This window comes from Talpa occidentalis, unplaced genomic scaffold (assembly GCF_014898055.3).
Source record: "Talpa occidentalis isolate TD23 unplaced genomic scaffold, MPIMG_talOcc4v2.1 talOcc4.11, whole genome shotgun sequence".
NCBI lineage: Eukaryota > Metazoa > Chordata > Mammalia > Eulipotyphla > Talpidae > Talpa > Talpa occidentalis.
In genome coordinates, this window is record NW_023601104.1 from 9,586,040 (window position 1) to 9,604,398 (window position 18,359).

General features: G+C 42.9%; 2 long non-coding RNA genes across 2 annotated transcripts; one reads left to right on the forward strand and one right to left on the reverse strand.

Moving 5' to 3' along the window:
• The first annotated feature begins 1,235 nt into the window (after positions 1-1,235).
• Positions 1,236-13,347, forward strand: LOC119238474 (uncharacterized). The gene is made up of 3 exons (XR_005123586.2): positions 1,236-1,457; positions 10,714-10,784; positions 12,873-13,347. It is a non-coding gene; the product is annotated as an uncharacterized LOC119238474 (long non-coding RNA).
• Positions 6,379-9,673, reverse strand: LOC119238473 (uncharacterized). The gene is made up of 3 exons (XR_005123585.2): positions 9,382-9,673; positions 7,130-7,372; positions 6,379-6,931 (listed from the first exon to the last, which is right to left on the reverse strand). It is a non-coding gene; the product is annotated as an uncharacterized LOC119238473 (long non-coding RNA).
• Positions 13,348-18,359: the final 5,012 nt, after the last annotated feature.

Below are 18,359 nucleotides of genomic sequence, written 5' to 3' on the forward strand. Positions count from 1 at the left end.
ATTCTGTGCTGCAGTGGCTGCGGACAGCTTCACAGGCTGTGTCTTAACCCCTTGTGCCACCAGGGAGGCCCCCAAAGCCATATTGTTTTAGCTATTATTGCTTTATAGTATATATTAAAGCCCATTTACATGCTACCTTAATTTCTCTTTTTTCTCAGGATTACTTTTGCTATTCAGGCCTTTCATTGTGCCATGTAAATTTTAATATCTTTTGTTAATTACTTTGAAGAGTATTGTTAGCATTTTAAAGGAATTGTATTAAATTTATATATAACTTTTTTGGTAGAACAGTTATTTTGACTATATTTATCTCCCCATCTGTGAACATGAAATGTCTTTCCATCTTCCTGTATCATGATCTATTTCCTTTAATAAAACCCTGTAGTTTTCACCATATAGTCCTTCACCTTCTTGGCTAGAATAATTTCTCGGTATTTGAAGAATTTTTTTTAAAGATTTTATTTATTTAATTTTGCATAGAAGAACTGGGGTGCACGCCAGAAGTACAGGGGGTAAGCAGATTCACCAGAAACAGAGTGGGGAGCACAACAGGCATATCTACTGAGGGGAGCAGTGGGCAAAACAGGAGACGTCTGCTGCACCTATGAGGGTTAGCTCCCTGGCCAGGGATCCAACTCAGACCATCGAGGTGGTAGCATTGATACATAACCCCTAGGCCTGTAGATTTAACCCCTAGGGAGGCCCAGTATTTGATACTTTTCGAAGCAATTATAAATGGAATTATTTTCTTAATTTTTCTTTTTGTTCATTGTATATAAAAGCCAACAGATTCTTATGTGCTGATTTTGAAACCTGCCACTTTGCTGTGTTCATTTACTGTTTCTAATAATGTTTTGGAGGAGTCTTTAAGGTTTTCTATATTAAGTATTATATCATTTGTTCTGGTGGTTGGGAACATGCCAGGATATCCCTGGGAACATGCTGAGGGACAAGTCATGGAGCAGGTTTGCAAGGCCAGACTCTTGCTATTTATTAGCAGTAATGAACAAGCAGGGGAGACAAAGGGTAATCAACTTTAGGGGAAACAGGGGGGACATGTCAGCCACGTAAACAGGGGCGACTTCCTTGGTGTAATTTCTGAGCTACTCCCAGACCACCTCAGACCATGGCCACACAGTCAGCCAACTGGCTACCTAGGCATCCCCAGCTGCCTTGTGATGTGGGCCATTGTCTTAAGGCAGTCATGCAGGAGTGCCTTATCCAAATCCTTCACACACACTCAGTTACATGGAGAGACCATACACACACAGGTGCAGAGGCCCTAAATGGTAGAGAGGCCACAATTTGTCAATGATAATTTTCCTTCTTTTACAGCCTGGATTTCTTTTATTTCCTATTGTCATCTAATTGCCCTAGCTAAAATCTCTAATATATCATTAAACAGAAGTGGTAACAGTGGACATCCTTGTCTTGTTCCTGATCTTAAAGGGAAAGCTGTAAGTTTTTTACCTTTAAGTATTATATTGACTATAAATTTATAATATATGGCCTTTATTATATTAATGTAGGTCCCATCTTATTTAGAGTTTTTGTTATGAATGGATGTTGAATCTTAACAAATGCTTCCTCTGCATCTATTGATATTTATGATATTTATCTCTTCTTTTATTGAGGTATTATATTGATTGACTTATGTGTATTAAATAATCCTTGCATCCCTGGGGGCAAAAATCCCTTTTGATCATGATGTATAATCCTTATAAAATATCGCTAAATTTTAATTTGCTACTATATTGTGAAAGATTTTTGTATCAATATTTATCAGTGATATTGGTCTGTAGTTTTCCTGTGCTGTCTTTTTCTGGCCCTGGTACTAAGGTAATATTGGCATCATAACATATATTTGGGAGCACATCCTCTTCTTGGATTTTTAGAAATAATTTGAGAAAGGCCTCCCTGGTGGCTCAAGGGGTTAAGTCTCAGCACTGAGAAGTTATCAGCAGCCACTGCAGCATGAGTTCAATCCCCAGCCAGGGAGCTAACAACCCACATGGCACAGCAGACCTCTCCTGACTCACCTACTGCTCCCTTCACAGTGTATTTCAGTAGATCTGCCTGTTCTGTTCCCTACTCTGTCTTTATCTGTTAGATAAAGATAAGTTTATCTAACCATGGGCTTGTTTGGGAGATTTTTTATTTCTGTTTTAACTCCCATGATTGTGATCAATTTATTCAGCTCCTCTATTTCTTCATGACTTGTCCATTTCTTCAGTGTCATTGTATCTATTAGTGTACAGTTGTTTACAGTAATCTCTAAAGATAATTTGTATTTCTGTGCCAGCTGTGTAATTTCTCCTCTTTCATTTCTAATTGTGTTTATTTTTTTTTCTGTTTTTTTTTTAATTTTTTTTAAGGATTTATTTATTTTAGTTATACAAGCACTGGGTACAGTCAGAAGCGCAGGAGGGTGAGAGAATTCACCCTAGCCAGAGTGGGGAGCAGAACAGGCAGACTGATGAAATACACTGCTGAGGAAAGCAGGGGGCGCTGCAGGAGAGGGCTGCACGCCATGTGGGACCCTCGCCTGTGGCTGGGGATCGAACCTGCGCTGCAGAGGCTGCGGGCAGCTTCGCAGCCCAGCACTCAACTGCTGCGCCACCAGGGGAGGCCCTCTAATTGTGTTTATATTAATGTTTTCTCTCTCCATTCCTCACCCAACTAGAGGTTAATCAATTTGTTTATCTCTTAGTTTCATTGAGCTTTAATATATTATTTATTTATATGTAATTTATTTCTGCTCTTATTTTCTTCCTTCTACTAACTTTATGTCTTGCTGATTCTTTTTCAAATTTCTTTAAGTGTAATATTAAGTTGTGTATTTGGGATTTCTCTTGCTTTTTCTTTTTGTAGTTTATCTTTTTAACACCTTCCTTTTATGTTTTCTTTCGTTTCCATTTCCATTGATTATGTGTTATTTCTATTGATGTTTATTTTCCTCCTCTTTTATGTTATATTATTTTGATATCTGTTACCTCTGTATTTATTTTTCCTTGCTTTATATTAGCTCCTTCAGTAATTCTTTCATGTTTGGCTTGACATTGATATATTCATTTAATATTTGCTTTTAGTGAAACTCTACTCTTCTCAACTCTGCCTGTCTTGACTGTTTTTGACCCATCAGTCATGAATTTTACATTTTCACAAAGTGTCAAGATAGTGTTTGGAGTGGTATTGAATTTATAGATAGATTTGAGCAGAGTTATTATTCCCTACTGTGTGGCCTATCGCTTTATTTAGATCGTTCATATTTTAAAAATATTTTGTAATACTTTCCATGAAGGTCTGTCCATAATTTTTTGGTATATTTACCTTATAATTTTTTTGGTATATTTACCTTATAATTTTTTTGGTATATTTACCTTATAATTTTTCTTGCTTTTGTACATTTGATTTTCTTCTAAAATTATGTTTTCTAATTTTTTTCTAAAATTAAAATGTCCAATTTGCTGCTAGAGAAATGTTATTGATTTCTTTGTGTGACCTCTCCTGTCTCACCTGCTGCTCCCGTCAGCAGTGTATTTCAGCCGACCTGCCTGTTCTGTTCCCCACTGTCTTTATCTGTGAATAAGGATAACTTTATCTAACCATGGGCTAGTTTGCAAATTTGTTATTCTCTGTTCATGCTGACATTTTTGTCTGTAGAACCCTGGAATTTTCTGTTTAAGAAATAAGATCATCAGTTGATGATGGGGGAAAAAAATGTCATTTTCTTTCCGTATATTTTACTTCTCAATCCTTCTCCTTATGTCTTATGTTGGCTGGCTTCTTGAAAAGAAGGGATGAGAGTTGGATACTTGTAATTTTTCTGATTCCAGAGGACCCTTTTCCATTGTTTCATCAGTAATAGGTTTTTTGTTGTTGTTGTTGTTTTTAACATTTATTTATTTATTTATACAAGCACTGGGTACAGTCAGAATCGCGGGAGGGTGAGAGAATTCACCAGAGCCAGAGCGGGGAACAGAACAGACAGACTGACAAAATACACTGCTGAGGGGAGCAGCGGGCGGCAGGAGAGGTCTGCGCACCATGTGGGACCTTCCTCCTATGGCCAGGGAGCAGCTGGGGATCGAACCGGTGCTGCAGATGCTGCGGGCAGCTTCGCAACCCAGTGCTCAACCGCTGCGCCACCGGGGAGGCCCAGTAATAGGTTCTTGATTGTGTATCCCTTTCAAACATGGCTTCTGTTCTTCTTTCTCAAAACAGTCATGGCAGAGGATAAGTTCTGACTAAGCATGTATTTGACTCTTTAAGTTGTAGTTATTTATCAGCAAAGTTAAGTTGTAGTTATTTATCAGCAAAGCAATGTGTTTATTTGGTTCTTGTACTTGAAATAGTAGCTATCAGGCCAAGTCAGACCCACAGTGTGAATGTCCCTACAGCACTGAAGACATTTTTCTGAATTATGTAACTGTGGAAGAATGTAGGTCATGACCCACATTATTCTGTTTTGTCACAAAGGTTTGGCTACACCTCTAGATGGAAGTTGAAGGTCAATGAAGTTATGGAAGTCTTAGTCTAGTATCCTCTTTGGGACTCTGGGTCACTAGGCCTCAGTTATTTTGGAGAGAAGTTTTCTGGGAGTGGTAGAGTATGATTATTTTTATAACATGTTGAGTAATATGACTAAGAAGTAAACTCTTATGGGAGATTAAGTATCTTTGACAATGAGGTGTGAGAAGGAAAAAAAATCTTGACTACAAATGCACATAAACCCAACATTTCTTTTATTCCTGAGCCTAACTGCCTGGCATAAAAACCTTGGACTGAGACTAACAATGCAGAAAAATTATTTTCTATAATAGAAACTCAAAGTCAAGAGAGGGTGTAGTATTAAAGTCAGTATGATGTAGAACCATGCAAGAGGAGGAGGATGAAGTTTATTAAAGAATAATCTTACCTGTAATCTAGCCTCCTGCCACTGACTCCATGAATGGTGTTTTAAGGGCATTACAGTGAAGCATTCTGCAAAAATTCTGGTCAGGCCAGAATTTCTAGGAGCACAAGTCTTGGACTGGGTAGGTTATTCTCTCATTTAATAGACACCTAGAACACTGATATATCTATTATGTTGATTGTCCAGATAACCAGTTCTACTGGGGAGCCTATGGAATGGGGGGAGGGAGAGAGAAGCAGTGATGAATAGCATGTTTTACAAAACTCATCACCAGGTCAGTTATCACCTGATGTTCTTACCTGAGTGATGTGTGACCCAGTCTCAGTGGTGACATAAAGTGTGTGTGGGGGGGTGGGGGGGTCAGTAGATCAGTAGTCACAGTTCCTCTCTAGTTAGGATAACCACATCTGCCAGTTTTCCTATGACAGACCTGGCTTGTATATTTCTATGAGCATATTAATATTGTGACCCTCTGAAAAATATCCTAGTGGGCCTCCCCTGGTGGTGCAGGCTGTTAAGCACTACACTGTGAAGCTGTCTGCAGCCTCTGCAGCGCCGGCTCAATCCTGGCCCGCCAGTGAGGGTCCCACATGACACAGCAGACCTCTCCTGTCGTGCCCACTGCTCCGCTCAGCAGTGTATTTCATCAGTCTACCTGTTCTTTTCCCTGCTCTGTTTCTGGTAAATCCTCTCACCCCCTCACACATCTGGTCTATACCCCGGTTCTTGTGTAAATGAATAAATAAATCTTTTTTGTGTGTGTGTGGGACCCTTGCTGGCGGCTGGGGAATGAACCGGCACTGCCGTGGCTACGGGCAGCCTCGCAGCCCAGCACTCAACCGCTGCGCCACCAGGGGAGGCCCTGAATAAATAAATCTTTTAAAAATTTTAAAAAATTAAAAAATTAAAAATATCCTACTTTGTACTATAAGCTCTATGATCATTCTGTCAAGAACTAGTACAACCACTCTTGCAAATGTTTCATTTATCTGTCCACTGAATTAATCCCCCCCAAGAGTGAGTTCTTCAAGTGTAAGGCCCATATCTTATTCATCTTTATGTACCCAGTTTTTATCACTAAATCTGGCATTTTAATAGGTGGTCAATATTTAAATAATTAATGGATGAATGTCACCCTAAGGAGCTTGGCTTTAATTAAGTCAAATGCTGGATTCGAATTAATTCAGCATTTGAATTAATTAAAGTAGCTGTGGGAAGTGACATTTTGTGTCATTTATAAGCATCTGAATGAAGTGCCTATAACTGTATCAAGGAAAAGACACCACCACACTCCATCCCTGCCACCAAGAAGAAAAAATATGGGAGCAACAACAGGAAGTACTTTAAAAGCTGACATGCAAAGAACAAAGATAAACTGTATGCTCCATGGTTTGGAGCCAAGGCTGAATTTGGGCCTTTCTTGTTTCATGATCCTTTAAAAAAAAAATGTGCCACAGTGAAAATTGATTTGAAAAGTTCTTTGAGATCTTAAAGAGAGCTCTACAGTTATTAAGGAAGTTCAGTTTTCAGTCATTTCCTCTGTAGGAAAAACGTACATTGGGAAGGACACACTTCGTTGTGTGCTCTGTCCAGCTCTTCAGATAGAATCATAGACGTACAGCTGTGAGTGGCCATAGGTGCCCAATTCCAATCTCATATAAAGACTGAAAAAATTCATCCAGGCAGGTTAAGCAATCAGCCAAGCCCACAGAGCTAGTTAGTGTCAGAAGCCAGCTCAGCCATCGAACTCTCTCTAGGGCTTCTCCTATCCTCAAATAATATTTTAAAATCTACTTTGTTTCTCTTTCTTGAGCATCTTGATTTCACCCCTCTCTCAATTTCTATGACTTCCATGGGAATAGGCTTTGCCAGTTGGTCTGCAGAACTCAGTTTATAGATGATAATTCAGGGGTGTGGTGGCAGAGGAATACCTTGCAGAACACTGTCGAAATAAATTTGGAAGGACTGAAGTGACTCTGGTTCCCTGTTGACCCTCTCAAAGAGGAGATGCTTGTCCTGTACAAGAATACAAAGAAGAATGAAGGCAGTCCTCGGAACAAGCTGCGGGTAGAGAGGGAATGTAATTTCCAACAGGGTGGGGAGGGGGGGTTGTGTTTCCATTTGCACATATTAAATTGACAACAATTTCCCATGTGGCTCTTGAGGCAAAGACAACCCTTTACTTGTATGTGTAAACCCAGCAGAAAAACTGACCCAAACAGATGTTCCGTCCATGAGTTTTGAAGTTTGGCAGTTCATAGAGGGTCCGTAGACGTGGCACAAATGAAGTCAGATGATCTTGGCTGCCCATCCTATCATGTGCATGGAAAATGTGCTTGGTGGAAGGATGCTGTGCTGGCTCCGAAGAGTGGTCTCCAGGGTCCCTTGGGAAGCTGGTCTTTCCTCCCATTTCACTCAGACCTGCCTTTATTAACGACCTTAGGGAGTGAGAAAGGGCTTGAAAATGAAATTCACAGATGATTGTGAATGGAGAAATGTGACAAACATCAGCATAATCAAAGGAATAACCTAAAGGAATTAGAAAAATGGGAAAGGCAGGGACAAAATGAGAATCCTCATGGAAAAACGCAAATGGATATATCTGGGTCAAAATAATCCACAAACCAGATATTCATTGGGCAGGGAAATTTTGAAGCACATTAAAAATAGACAAGTCTGCTGTGAGATCGTTGTTTCTGATGGTTGCAAAGAGCAGGTGGAGCAAGCAGGTGGGTAGGGAGTGGGCCAGGAAGATGGGTGGTCTTCCTAGGAGGCCTACTCATAGCTGTGCAGTGGCCTCATCACAGGTCTACTCTATCTCTGGCCTCACCTCTCAGCTTCATGGTCCATCTGCTGGCCCTTGGGTTTGGTTGGGATGAAAGCCTGTGTGTCTTGCTGGCGCTGTGAGAGGCATGTCTGGAGTTAGGTGGGCATCCTTCCACCCACCAGCCATCTGTGTGTTCTGAAGCGAGCTTTCCAGACTCTATTCTTTCTTTTCTTTTTATGCTTTTCTTTTTTTAACTCTTTTTTTTTTACAAAATAAATTTCCTCTATCGAAGACTATCCAAACTATTCTTTAAAAGAAAATGAGAGCATAAAAAGAATTTTATCAAAGATCAGACATGTCCTACTTATGTCATACAGAGTAACAAATTTGGGATAATTTTGTCCTTGTTACTTTGATTTGAGAAATTTGTTACCAAACACTTCCTTTTAACCTCACTTGTAAAACTTCAACAATTTCAAACTGATGATGACCAGGGAGTCTCACATTTTCCAAAACAGTCTGCATGTTTATACCTTTACAAATTGCTTTGTTTTGGAAAGTCCTGCCTGAGACCCTTCTGAAGTGCTCTGTACTGATGAGGCTTCAGCCTGAGGAATTCTGAGGAAATCCAGAACCCTCCACTCCTTTCCTATTATAGTGGAGTGAGAGGCCACAGGCAGAGGCCTTGTTTCCCTGATAGTTCATCATCTTGTTTTGAGCAGCTCTTCAGCTTGGAAAGCTGGGCGGGAAATCAAGGCCTTAAGCTGACTCAGTAAGAAATCAAAGGGAATATCACACCCATAAAGCGGACTCAGGTTCCCTCATCATCTGAGACAGTATTGTTCTGTTTGTGGCTGATTCTATCAGACTCATGTGTCTACAATGATTTGGAGAATCATTGGGTACCTAAAAATTAATCATAAAGAGGGGGCCTCCCTAGTGGTGCAAGAGGTTAGGTCTCAGCACTATGAAGCTATCAGCAACCACTGCAGCATGAATTTGATCCCCGGCCAGGGAGCTACCCACATGGCGCAGCAGACCTCTCCTGTCTCCCTGCTGCTCCCCTCAGCAGTGTATTTCAGTGGATCTGCCTGTTCTGTTCCCCACTCTGTCTCCGGTGAATTCTCTCACCACCACCACTCCCATACCTCTGGCCTACACCCCAGCTCTTGTATGCATAAATAAATAAAATAAATCTTTAAAAAAATTAATCACAAATAAAGTTGGCTATTAGAGCATAACAAGTGAGCAGCACATGGCCCATCCTCTCTATTTTTGGTGTAGTTAGGCAGTTGCTTACATATCATAATGACAGGGTAATAATGACGTGAGCATTCAGGTCACACACACACAGCACTAAAGTGTGCTAGAGGGCACAAGAGGGCAGCTAGAGGGCACAAGACTTTCAACTAGACTGTGATGGGCAGGGAAGTCCCTCTGAGGAAGAGATAAGTGCGATCATCTTGAAAACTGGATCGATTTAGAAAACCAGAGAGAATGGAAAGAGACTTCAGGCAGGGGCTGAGGGGAGGCATAAAGGCATAGAGCCCACATGACACGTTCTAGGAAATGTGATTTGCACAGCTTGCCAAGGAAGCCTTGCTGTCGCAAGTAAGGACACAGAGTTTAGGGAAGGGACAAGAGGAGCAGGAATCCCTACTTGTGAGAGAGAGGTAGAGAGAAAGGCATGTTTTGTTACCTGTCTTGCAGGTGGGGGCATAGGTTGGAAATGCCCTAGTTGTTCATCGCTTCAGTTTGTCCTAAACTCTCATTAGAGGAAGGGAAAATGAATCTCAGGCATCCAGAACTAGGAATCAGCTACATTTCCCCCAGAGACTTCCCTGCCTCTTTGGGGAAGAGAAAACCTCGAGCAGCACAAATAGAGCAGTGTCTGATGCTCATGATGAAGCGTGTTGAAAGCTTTCTTTGGAAAAGTCTCAGACTGGAGTGATATTTAAGCCCAGTGTTTACTCTATGATGCAGTTGTCCTCACACAGGATGCTCCTGATGACCAGCTTTGTCCAAAATGATGCCATGCACACATGCTGGTGTGGCTATATAGAACAGGTTTTCAGCGCTGCTGCCTTGCCATTGGCTGCCGGTCAAATTTGCAGTCCAGCTCAACCACAAGCAGCTTCACAAATCGCAGACAGAAAACCTTTGTACCTACTACATCACCTTGAAAGAGAAACGTCCGTCTGTGGTCTTTCTTGGCTTGAGTTCTTGGCAGTTTAGGACCTTTTTCTTTGGAGACATGTACCATGTGACGGTGGCCATTAGGGGAGCTCTGCTTTTCCATGCTGATCCATCAGAGGTGCCTGGGACACTGGTGGGGGGATGGAGTCTGACCTCTTGCAGCACCCAGGCATGTGAAATCGCCTTCAAGTGAGTCTCCTGTTAAAGAGATTCACCTACCCCTCAGCCCAGGAAAATTCTTAATGGACAAAGTCGCCTGTGGAAAATTGATGCTTTAAGCAAAGGATGAGGAAATGAGCCGATTTTTCCTCATTTCTATCCCTGATTGCTTTTCGGTGGTGGCAGTGATGGGCAAAGGGCCACGTGAGTTACTTTCTCCACAAGGAAAGTTCCCTGTGAGCCATGGAGATCCCTGGGTGGTGTTTTTGGACTTGGGACCTGGGTTTCCATCCAAACAAAACTCAGCTCCAGGTGGGCCGGTCTCCTTGCAGCCTCACATGCCACGAATACTTCGCCCTCTACACCTGTACCCGTACTTTTCCTGGAGTGAAAATACCCTCCCTCGGTCACATTTCATCTCTTTTTCATGCTCCAAATCCCAGGTCACTCCTTTGTGAAGCAATCACTGGTCATGTCAGCCCCAGGGGGGCCTCCCACGGCTCTCCCCGCCCCCAGGGGCTCTCACATTCGTATTTGCTGTTTCCTTGATGAGATAGCAAACTCCTTGGACCCAGCGCCCTTAATGCAGTGAATTACAGTATCTAGGAGAAAAACGGAAAAACAGTGACTTTCGAAGAGCACCGTGATAGCATTTACATGATTCTTTTGCTTCTAGGGAGAATAGGAAGTCATGGAGGCATTGCAGAAACTCACCCTAAAGAGAACATCATCAATCAGCCGTCAAAAGTAGGCTTCCAGCACCACGTCCTGCTTTGGGAAGCAGGATTTTTTTCTCTTCGCAAACTTCTCCCTCAAAAAATACAAAAATGGAGGGGCTGGAGGCAAAGCTTGGGCGCTGCAGTCCTGCTGCAGTCCCTGTGTCTAGAGGGAGACAGACGAGGACAGCAATGGGGTAGAGGCTCTGCAGCCCATGCCCACTGAGGCGGCTTCAGAGGGCCTCTGTGCTCTGCTCACTGGTGATTTTATACCTGTAAGGGGCCGGGACCCCGGGCTTTCTGCTTTCTGCTCACTTCTTTCCCCACTGCCTAATAAAGGATCTGACACATATTTAGTCAATATTTTTTAAGTGAATCCAAAATGACAGAATGAGTAGCCTATGAGAAGCTAATGTGCTAACGCCTCTCAAAGTGAACAGAAAGCGGGTAGTCCACGAAAGTGCTCCCACGTATGCAAGTGTGGACTTGAGCTGTGGCTTAAATAAGAGTGACCTTTCTGATCCATCTCAAAAGAGGAGCACAGGTGGTCATTCCTGAGCCTTCCCTTGGGGGAAATCTGGGTTTAGCGTTTGCTAGGATCGGTCAATTAAGTCTCTATTAAGAACCTCAACTGCTGAACCACTATTTAGCGTCTTTGCCCATGAGAACTCGGGAATTCCAAGGAGCCCCAGAAGACCTTTACCGTTCAACCTCAAAGAGAACTAAGAAAACGGTTGTTGACCTTCTAAGTCACGTGGGTCTCTCCCAACAAATGTTATAAAGCTGCCTTGTGGAGTGAGCCCAAGACAAGTGATCGCTGCCTAGGAGCTGAGGTAGAGTCCTTCTCTGGCATGGCCCACAGTTTTTATAGTTGGTATATTTGTGCCCTTATAGGAAAGTAAGGCTTCAAGGATCCTGCGACCCACTTTTACACAAATGCCTTTGTCACACACGGAAGGCATGGCTCCCTGAAGTTGGCTAGTAATCCCAGCTGCCAGGTCTCTCAGGAAATTCCAGGTTACCCACAGGCATTTCAAGAGTCCTGGAAATTTTCTAATGGACTAACCCAAACACACAGGGGCAGGGTTTTAACAGGGCCAGATGGGGCCAGAGGCATGAAGGCATTTATTCTGTTGCGCCCCTGTGTATGTTGGGGCAGGGAGTGGGGGTCCAGAAGAGGAAACTTCCTGAAGTTAAGGGCCTTTCTTTGGTGAGCAGGAGGTATCTCTGAGGAAGAACTGTGCTTGCTTGGTGCTCTCTCACTCTTCCAGGATCTCCAGAAAGTGTTTTTAGTTGCTTTTTCGGTGCACGCAGCAGGCAGCAAGCGCCAACAAAAATCTCTTGGCTTCTTTGGCCACAAAGTCTGTACTCTTTGCTCCCAGCCTGAACGCATACCTGTGAGGAGGGTGTCTGGAGGGGAGGGGTGAGGGACAAGGTCCCCTCGCTGTAAGCTTCACCTCTAACCACAAGAAAATTTTCCACCATTTCCATTATTTCTGGCAGAGAGCCATGCCATAGGAAGACAGACTTTCTGTTCAGAAACGAGGAAAGATGGGGTCTGTTGAGGGAGTTAGTGAGGCAGGAAGGGAGGCAAGGAGAGCGGGGAAGCAAGAAGAGAGAAACAAAGACTGGCAGTGGGAAGCGATAAGTTCTGGCAATGAATGGGCAGGGCAAAAATGCCTGGGTAGCTTTCTGAATACCAAGCGTGTATAATGAAGCTGGATTTGTGTGGCTAATGATGAGTTGTGGTCAGTGAATACATTTTGACTTAACTACAGTACGATAGTTTTTAATTGCATGTCACCAAAAGTCACCTCAGTATTCCTGAGGGGAAGTGCAGTGGACCTCAAGGTTGCTTGATTCAGTATTAAACAAAATCTAGGGTTCTTTTTCTAAATAGCTCCACTATGATACAGTTCCCACTTTCCAACACCCCTTAAAATAATTTTCCAAACCACATGTAGGAACACACTGCCTCACATATACCCAGACTGCCCATGGGTTGTGTTCGTTTCTGATTTACTTCTACAACTTTGCGACTTCACTTCTGTTCCATACAACTGGCAAGGGAAACCGATGATAAAGATAATTAGCAATCCTCTCTGGTTTTGTTTTTCAGGCATTCTCATTGACACACTTTGGTGCTGAGATTATTTAATGGTTGAAAATGATTTGCATTACATTTTGGAAAAGATGGAGATGAACCATGGTGACTTAAGATCCACAGCTCCCAGAGGTGACCTTCCCAGATGTTCCAGGTACCAAGATGATTGTGAGCCACACGTGGGGGGCATGGGAGGACACAGTGAGCCATTTTGCCCTATTCCCAACGGAATCAACATCATAAAGAAAGCAATGTCATCCTGACAATTAAACTTTAAAATAAAATCATAATGGATCAGAGAATATAGAAGCAAAGTTGTCCTAAGAAAGAGAAGTGAAAGGAGGGATAAAGAGAAACATTAAAGGGAGGGAAGAAGGGATGCTAAGGTAGCAAGCCTTTCCGCAGACGAGAAGGGAAGGGAAGGACAGCACACACACACCGCACAGGAAAGAGCAGGATGGAATGTTGGCAGAACAAATAAGGGCATGGAGAATAGCTCCCTCCTGCCCTTGAGGAATTTAAAACTTTCTTCAAATCATGAAAAATGGCAGTCTTTCAAAGGATGAACGCCTGTGGTTCTTCTACATATCCCACCCTAAGAAGACATTTCTGGAAAATGTTATTAAGAACTTCAGTCAATTAAGACAATCTATTGGTTTGTTGGTTTTTTTTTTTTTAAACATTTTATTTTTATACAAGAGCTGGGGTACAGGCCAGAGGTGTGGGAGGATGAGAGGATTCACCAGAGACAGAGCGGGGAACAGAACAGGCAGACGACAGAAATACGCTGCTGAGGGGAGCAGCGGGAGAGACAGGAGAGGTCTGCTGCACCATGTGGGATTCTTGCCAGCCAGCGGGGATCGAACCCACACTGCAGAGGCTGCGGACAGCTTCACAGCGTGGCGCTCAACCGCCTGCACCACCGGGGATGCCCTCTCTATTGGTTTTGATTATAGACACACTTTTAACAAATAATCTTTACCTGTAAAGATCTACATTGTGGGGCCTCCCTGGTGGTGCAGCGGTTGAGCGCTGGGCTGTGAAGCTGCCCGCTGCCTCTGCGGCGATGGTTGGATCCCAGGCTTCCAAGCGAGGGTCCCACATGGCCTGCAGACCTCTCCTGCCACCCGCTGCTCCCCTCAGCAGTGTACTTCATCAGTCTGCCTGTTCTGCTCCCTGCTCTGTCTCTGGTGAATTCTCTCACCCTCCCATGCTTCTGACTGTACCCAGTGCTTGTATAAATTAAAAAATAAATAAATCTTTAAAAAAAAATCTACATTGTGATTACTTCTGTCTATTTTTTCAAAGTTTTTAATTTAACAAAATTATAATTACAAAGTAGTAAATGATCCTTTGAAAATGTAAACCAGTGCAAACTTTAACATTTGCTAACAATTGATTAAGATTTTTACTTAAGCACAGACAACTGGGTTTGCCATTTAATTAGGAACTGGGGGTTGTTCCTAGGCCTACTCTTAACCAATCCCAATGGTCAGTTTCCTGATCTACCCCAAGGCCAATCCAAGTTTGGGTTAAAACTAGGGAGAAAAAAAATAGAGGCCTTAGTTCTTTATACCACCTGGTAGAGCTGGGGCCAAGCTGGCAAATTAAACCAACAAAAGGTGCTGGTGCCAGCTCAGTGGATCAGGGGAATTTTCAAAATATGATTAGAGTCTGTCACCTTTTATTTTGGGTCACTGGACACATTTGCCCTATTGGCAACCTGTTTAATCATTCACTCTGTTCGCTTGAATGTTAGAGAATGCTTTAGTTGAGACAAGTTCAAATAATTGATTTCAATAAAAAGAAATGAGGGGAATAATTTAAGAACTTTTAGTTCAATTTGTTTAAAACTCATAACCTGGTGACAATGATGGCATCTTCCCGCAACAATCAGGGACCCACAAGCTCTGTTCTTAGCCCTCTGCAGTGTACCCCATACTCCCTGCTGTGAGCCATTACTGGCAAAGCACCACAACTATTGATAGCACCAAGGTGTGTCTCCCACCTAAGGCCTTGTTTCCCCAGCAGGAAACAACAGAGTGAAAGTTCCAGGAGGTACAGGTCCAAGTTCATCTTAACTTTTTACCAATGTATATATACTATTTCCTACCATAGGACTTTCATTTTACTAAGCACTAAGATGAGTGGAGATTTCCACTGTGACAGGATATTGAATAGATCTTTTCCTGTTGTCTATAATTTTTGACATAGTCCCAAGTGGAGAACAATAGGGAAAGGTGGTGTCACATTCCAAGAAGAAACGTTACACATGAAACGTTCTGAAAAATAGGAGCATGGCCCTGGACTCCTGTGACATCCGATGGCCTGTGAGAGAGAAGTATGGAGGCATTTCTCAGTGAGGAAATCAGGGCCTGCTTCCCAGAATTACAACTGTGTAACTTTTTTTTAAGATTTATTTTTATTATTTTATGCATAGAAGAACAGGGGTACAGGCCAGAGATGCGGGTGGTGAGAGGATTCACCAGAGACAGAGTGGGGACAGAACAGGCAGACTGACTGAAATACACTGCTGAGGGGAGCAGCGGGCGAGACAGCAGAGGTCTTCTGTGCTATGTGGGTAGCACCCTAGCTGGGGATCAATCTCCAGCTGCAGTGGCTGCGGACAGCCCCACAGTGCTGTGCTCAACCTCTTGCACCACCAGGGAGGCCCCAAATGTCTAACTTTGTTTGGAGGGAAATAAAGGAATGAGATTGAAATTTGGTTGCTGTGAGAAAGTATAGGTCGAACAGGCTAAGGGAAGTGTTTAAGAACTTTGGTATTTGGGGTTCACATCCTGTTCTGCATTTATTAGCCATGGAACTCCAGTGAACTTCACCTTTGTGAGTCTGTTTACATATCTCTAAAAAAAAAAAATGCAACTATTAACAGTGCCCATTTCACAAGGTGTCATAAGGATTAAAAGTAGTTATGCTTGTAATGTGCTTAGCACAAAGCCTGTCCTTGGTCAATGAATGAGAACTCTTTTTTTGTACCAGACATTCAGCCAGATAGCAGCTAAAACTCAGCTCAGAAAGGTACTTTCTCCTCCCCCTAGAAGAGAAATATTTATTACTTTTTTGTAAAATCCCTTTCCTGTTTTATATGAGATTTTTGCTCCCCAAGTAAACAATTATAAATCTCAAGCACACATCTGGGTCCTAGGGTTAATAAAAAAAGAAACTGAGTAGAAAGCATGCAGAAGTGATGAAAAACCTGTTTTGTAGATTCCCTACAATTGTGCAGGTCTTGGGAGTCCTCCAATGAAAGAATCAACCCAGCCAGCATAGTCAACTTTCCAGTTTTTCCTAATTGTCATGTTTGATGATAAAAACTTAGGAGACACAGATAGTCGCGTGAGGAGTCACGTCAACACGACTCTCAGTCAGAAGCCACAGTTTCACACAGCTTTATGCAAAAAAATGGCTCTGCTGGGCCTCCCCTGGTGGCACAGCCATTGAGTGCTGGGCTGTGAAGCTGCCCACAGCCTCTGCAGCGCCGGTTCGATCCCCGGCCACCAGCGAGGGTCCCACATGGAGAAGGAGAGGAGAGGTCTGCTGTGCCTGCTGCTCCCCTCAGCAGTGTACTTCGTCACTCTGCCTGTTCTGTTCACCGCTCTGGCTCTGGTGAATCCTCTCACCCTCCCGTGCTTCTGACTGCTTGTATAAATAAATAAATAAATAAATCTTAGAAAAAAAATAGTTCTGTTGTTGATGATATCCTTGGGTACCTCCCTGTTAAGAATCAAGTCTCACTGATCATGCTCGTTATAAGATTCCCTGCTACCAACAGCTCCCTTTTTGCATGGGTGGGAGCACATTCCTCAGGGTGTCCACAGTACATCTTTTCTAACTTGCTTGATCCTGCCACAGATGGTTACTGTGACCTTGGGTGTCTTACTACCATGCTCAAATAAACTGAGCTAATTGACTCGGACACTTTTAGGGATGATGCAGGGACCCCACCCCTGGGCTAGCAACATCTTATTTCTAAAAAGGTCTGTGGGAAATTTACTTTTTTTTTTAAATTTCCCTGCGAGAAATTTAATGGTCACATTATTTACATGCAAATAGGAGCAGAAAATCCATTCCAGCAGACCACATTCTAACTACAAGGACCAGAAGTTATAAATACACAAGAGAAAGACCTGTATGTCAGCGTTATCTCAGAATGCCCAGGAAACTGAGGGGAGCAGTGCGGGAGTCAGGAGAGGTCTGCTGCACCATGTGGATAGCTCCCTGGCAGGGGATCGAACTCGTGCTGCAGTGGCTGTGGTAGCTTCATAGGTTGCGTGTTAACCCCTTGCGCCACCAGGGAGGCCATGACTTCTTTTTTTTTTCTTTATAATTTATTTATTTATATATATTTTACATCATTGTTCTTTTCTGTGCAATAATTGCTTTCTCCTCTCAGGTGTAGTCCCTGTGAAATTCCCACCACCAGTTCACCCCTGCATCATCACCATAGTCCCTTGTGTTCTTCCCTCCCTTATTCTGATCCCTCTCCCTCCTCCTCCCCTGCAAAATGTCTCTGATTTATAGTTGCCTGTTAATTTTGTTTGGTTGTTATTTTTGACCTCTTTCTTAACAACTGCAAGTTACAAGTAAATGTTCAATTCACTCCTTTCTCCAAATTCAAGTTCAGTGTGAAGTTCAGATCTAATGACTTTAGAGCAGGCTCTCAAGTTGCCATCAATTTCCATCTTCACTAAAAGTAACTCTATTTTTAATTTTAAAGATTTCATTTGAGACACAATAGAAAAGGAACAAATGCTTTTTTCATATTTCACCTGGAATCCCAGAAAACCACCTGTGTTGTAGGATGTGAGGGAAAAGTTGACCCACAGCACCACCTCCTGGTTACATTGGGCTGTTGCATTGAAAGAGAAGAATAGGGAAGAACTGAACACTGGCTGAGACAGTAACTTTTGGACCATTAAAGTACACCAAGCCATCCATGGTGTCGATGGACTATGCTGAAAATATGACAGTGTGAGGGTGGCCTTCCCAGAAACCCCCAGGACATCAACTTGTGCTGAGTATTAAAATCCACCAGTGTGGGGCCTCCCCGATGGCGCAGCGGTTGAGCGCTAGGCTGTGAAGCTGCTCACAGCCTCTGCATCGCCGGTTCGATCCCCGGCTGCTCCCCGGCCACCGGTGAGGGTCCCACATGGCGCGTAGACCTCTCCTGCCACCTGCTGCTCACCTCAGCAGTGTATTTCGTCAGTCTGCCTGTTCTGTTCCCTGCTCTGTCTCTGGTGAATCCTCTCACCTTCCCATGCTTCTGACTGTACCCAGTGCTTGTATAAATAAATAAATAAATCTTAAAAAGAAAAAAAATCCACCAGTGTGGTATGATCTCAGCAGCACTAAAGGTTGGCAAGGACATACAGGTGTTAGAAAAGGAAAAAGTTTCTGTAACAACATTAGACAGGTTCCAGTGGAATACCACTAGGAAGCTATAAAAACAGTATCAGTTATGATTATAAGCATATTTTTAAA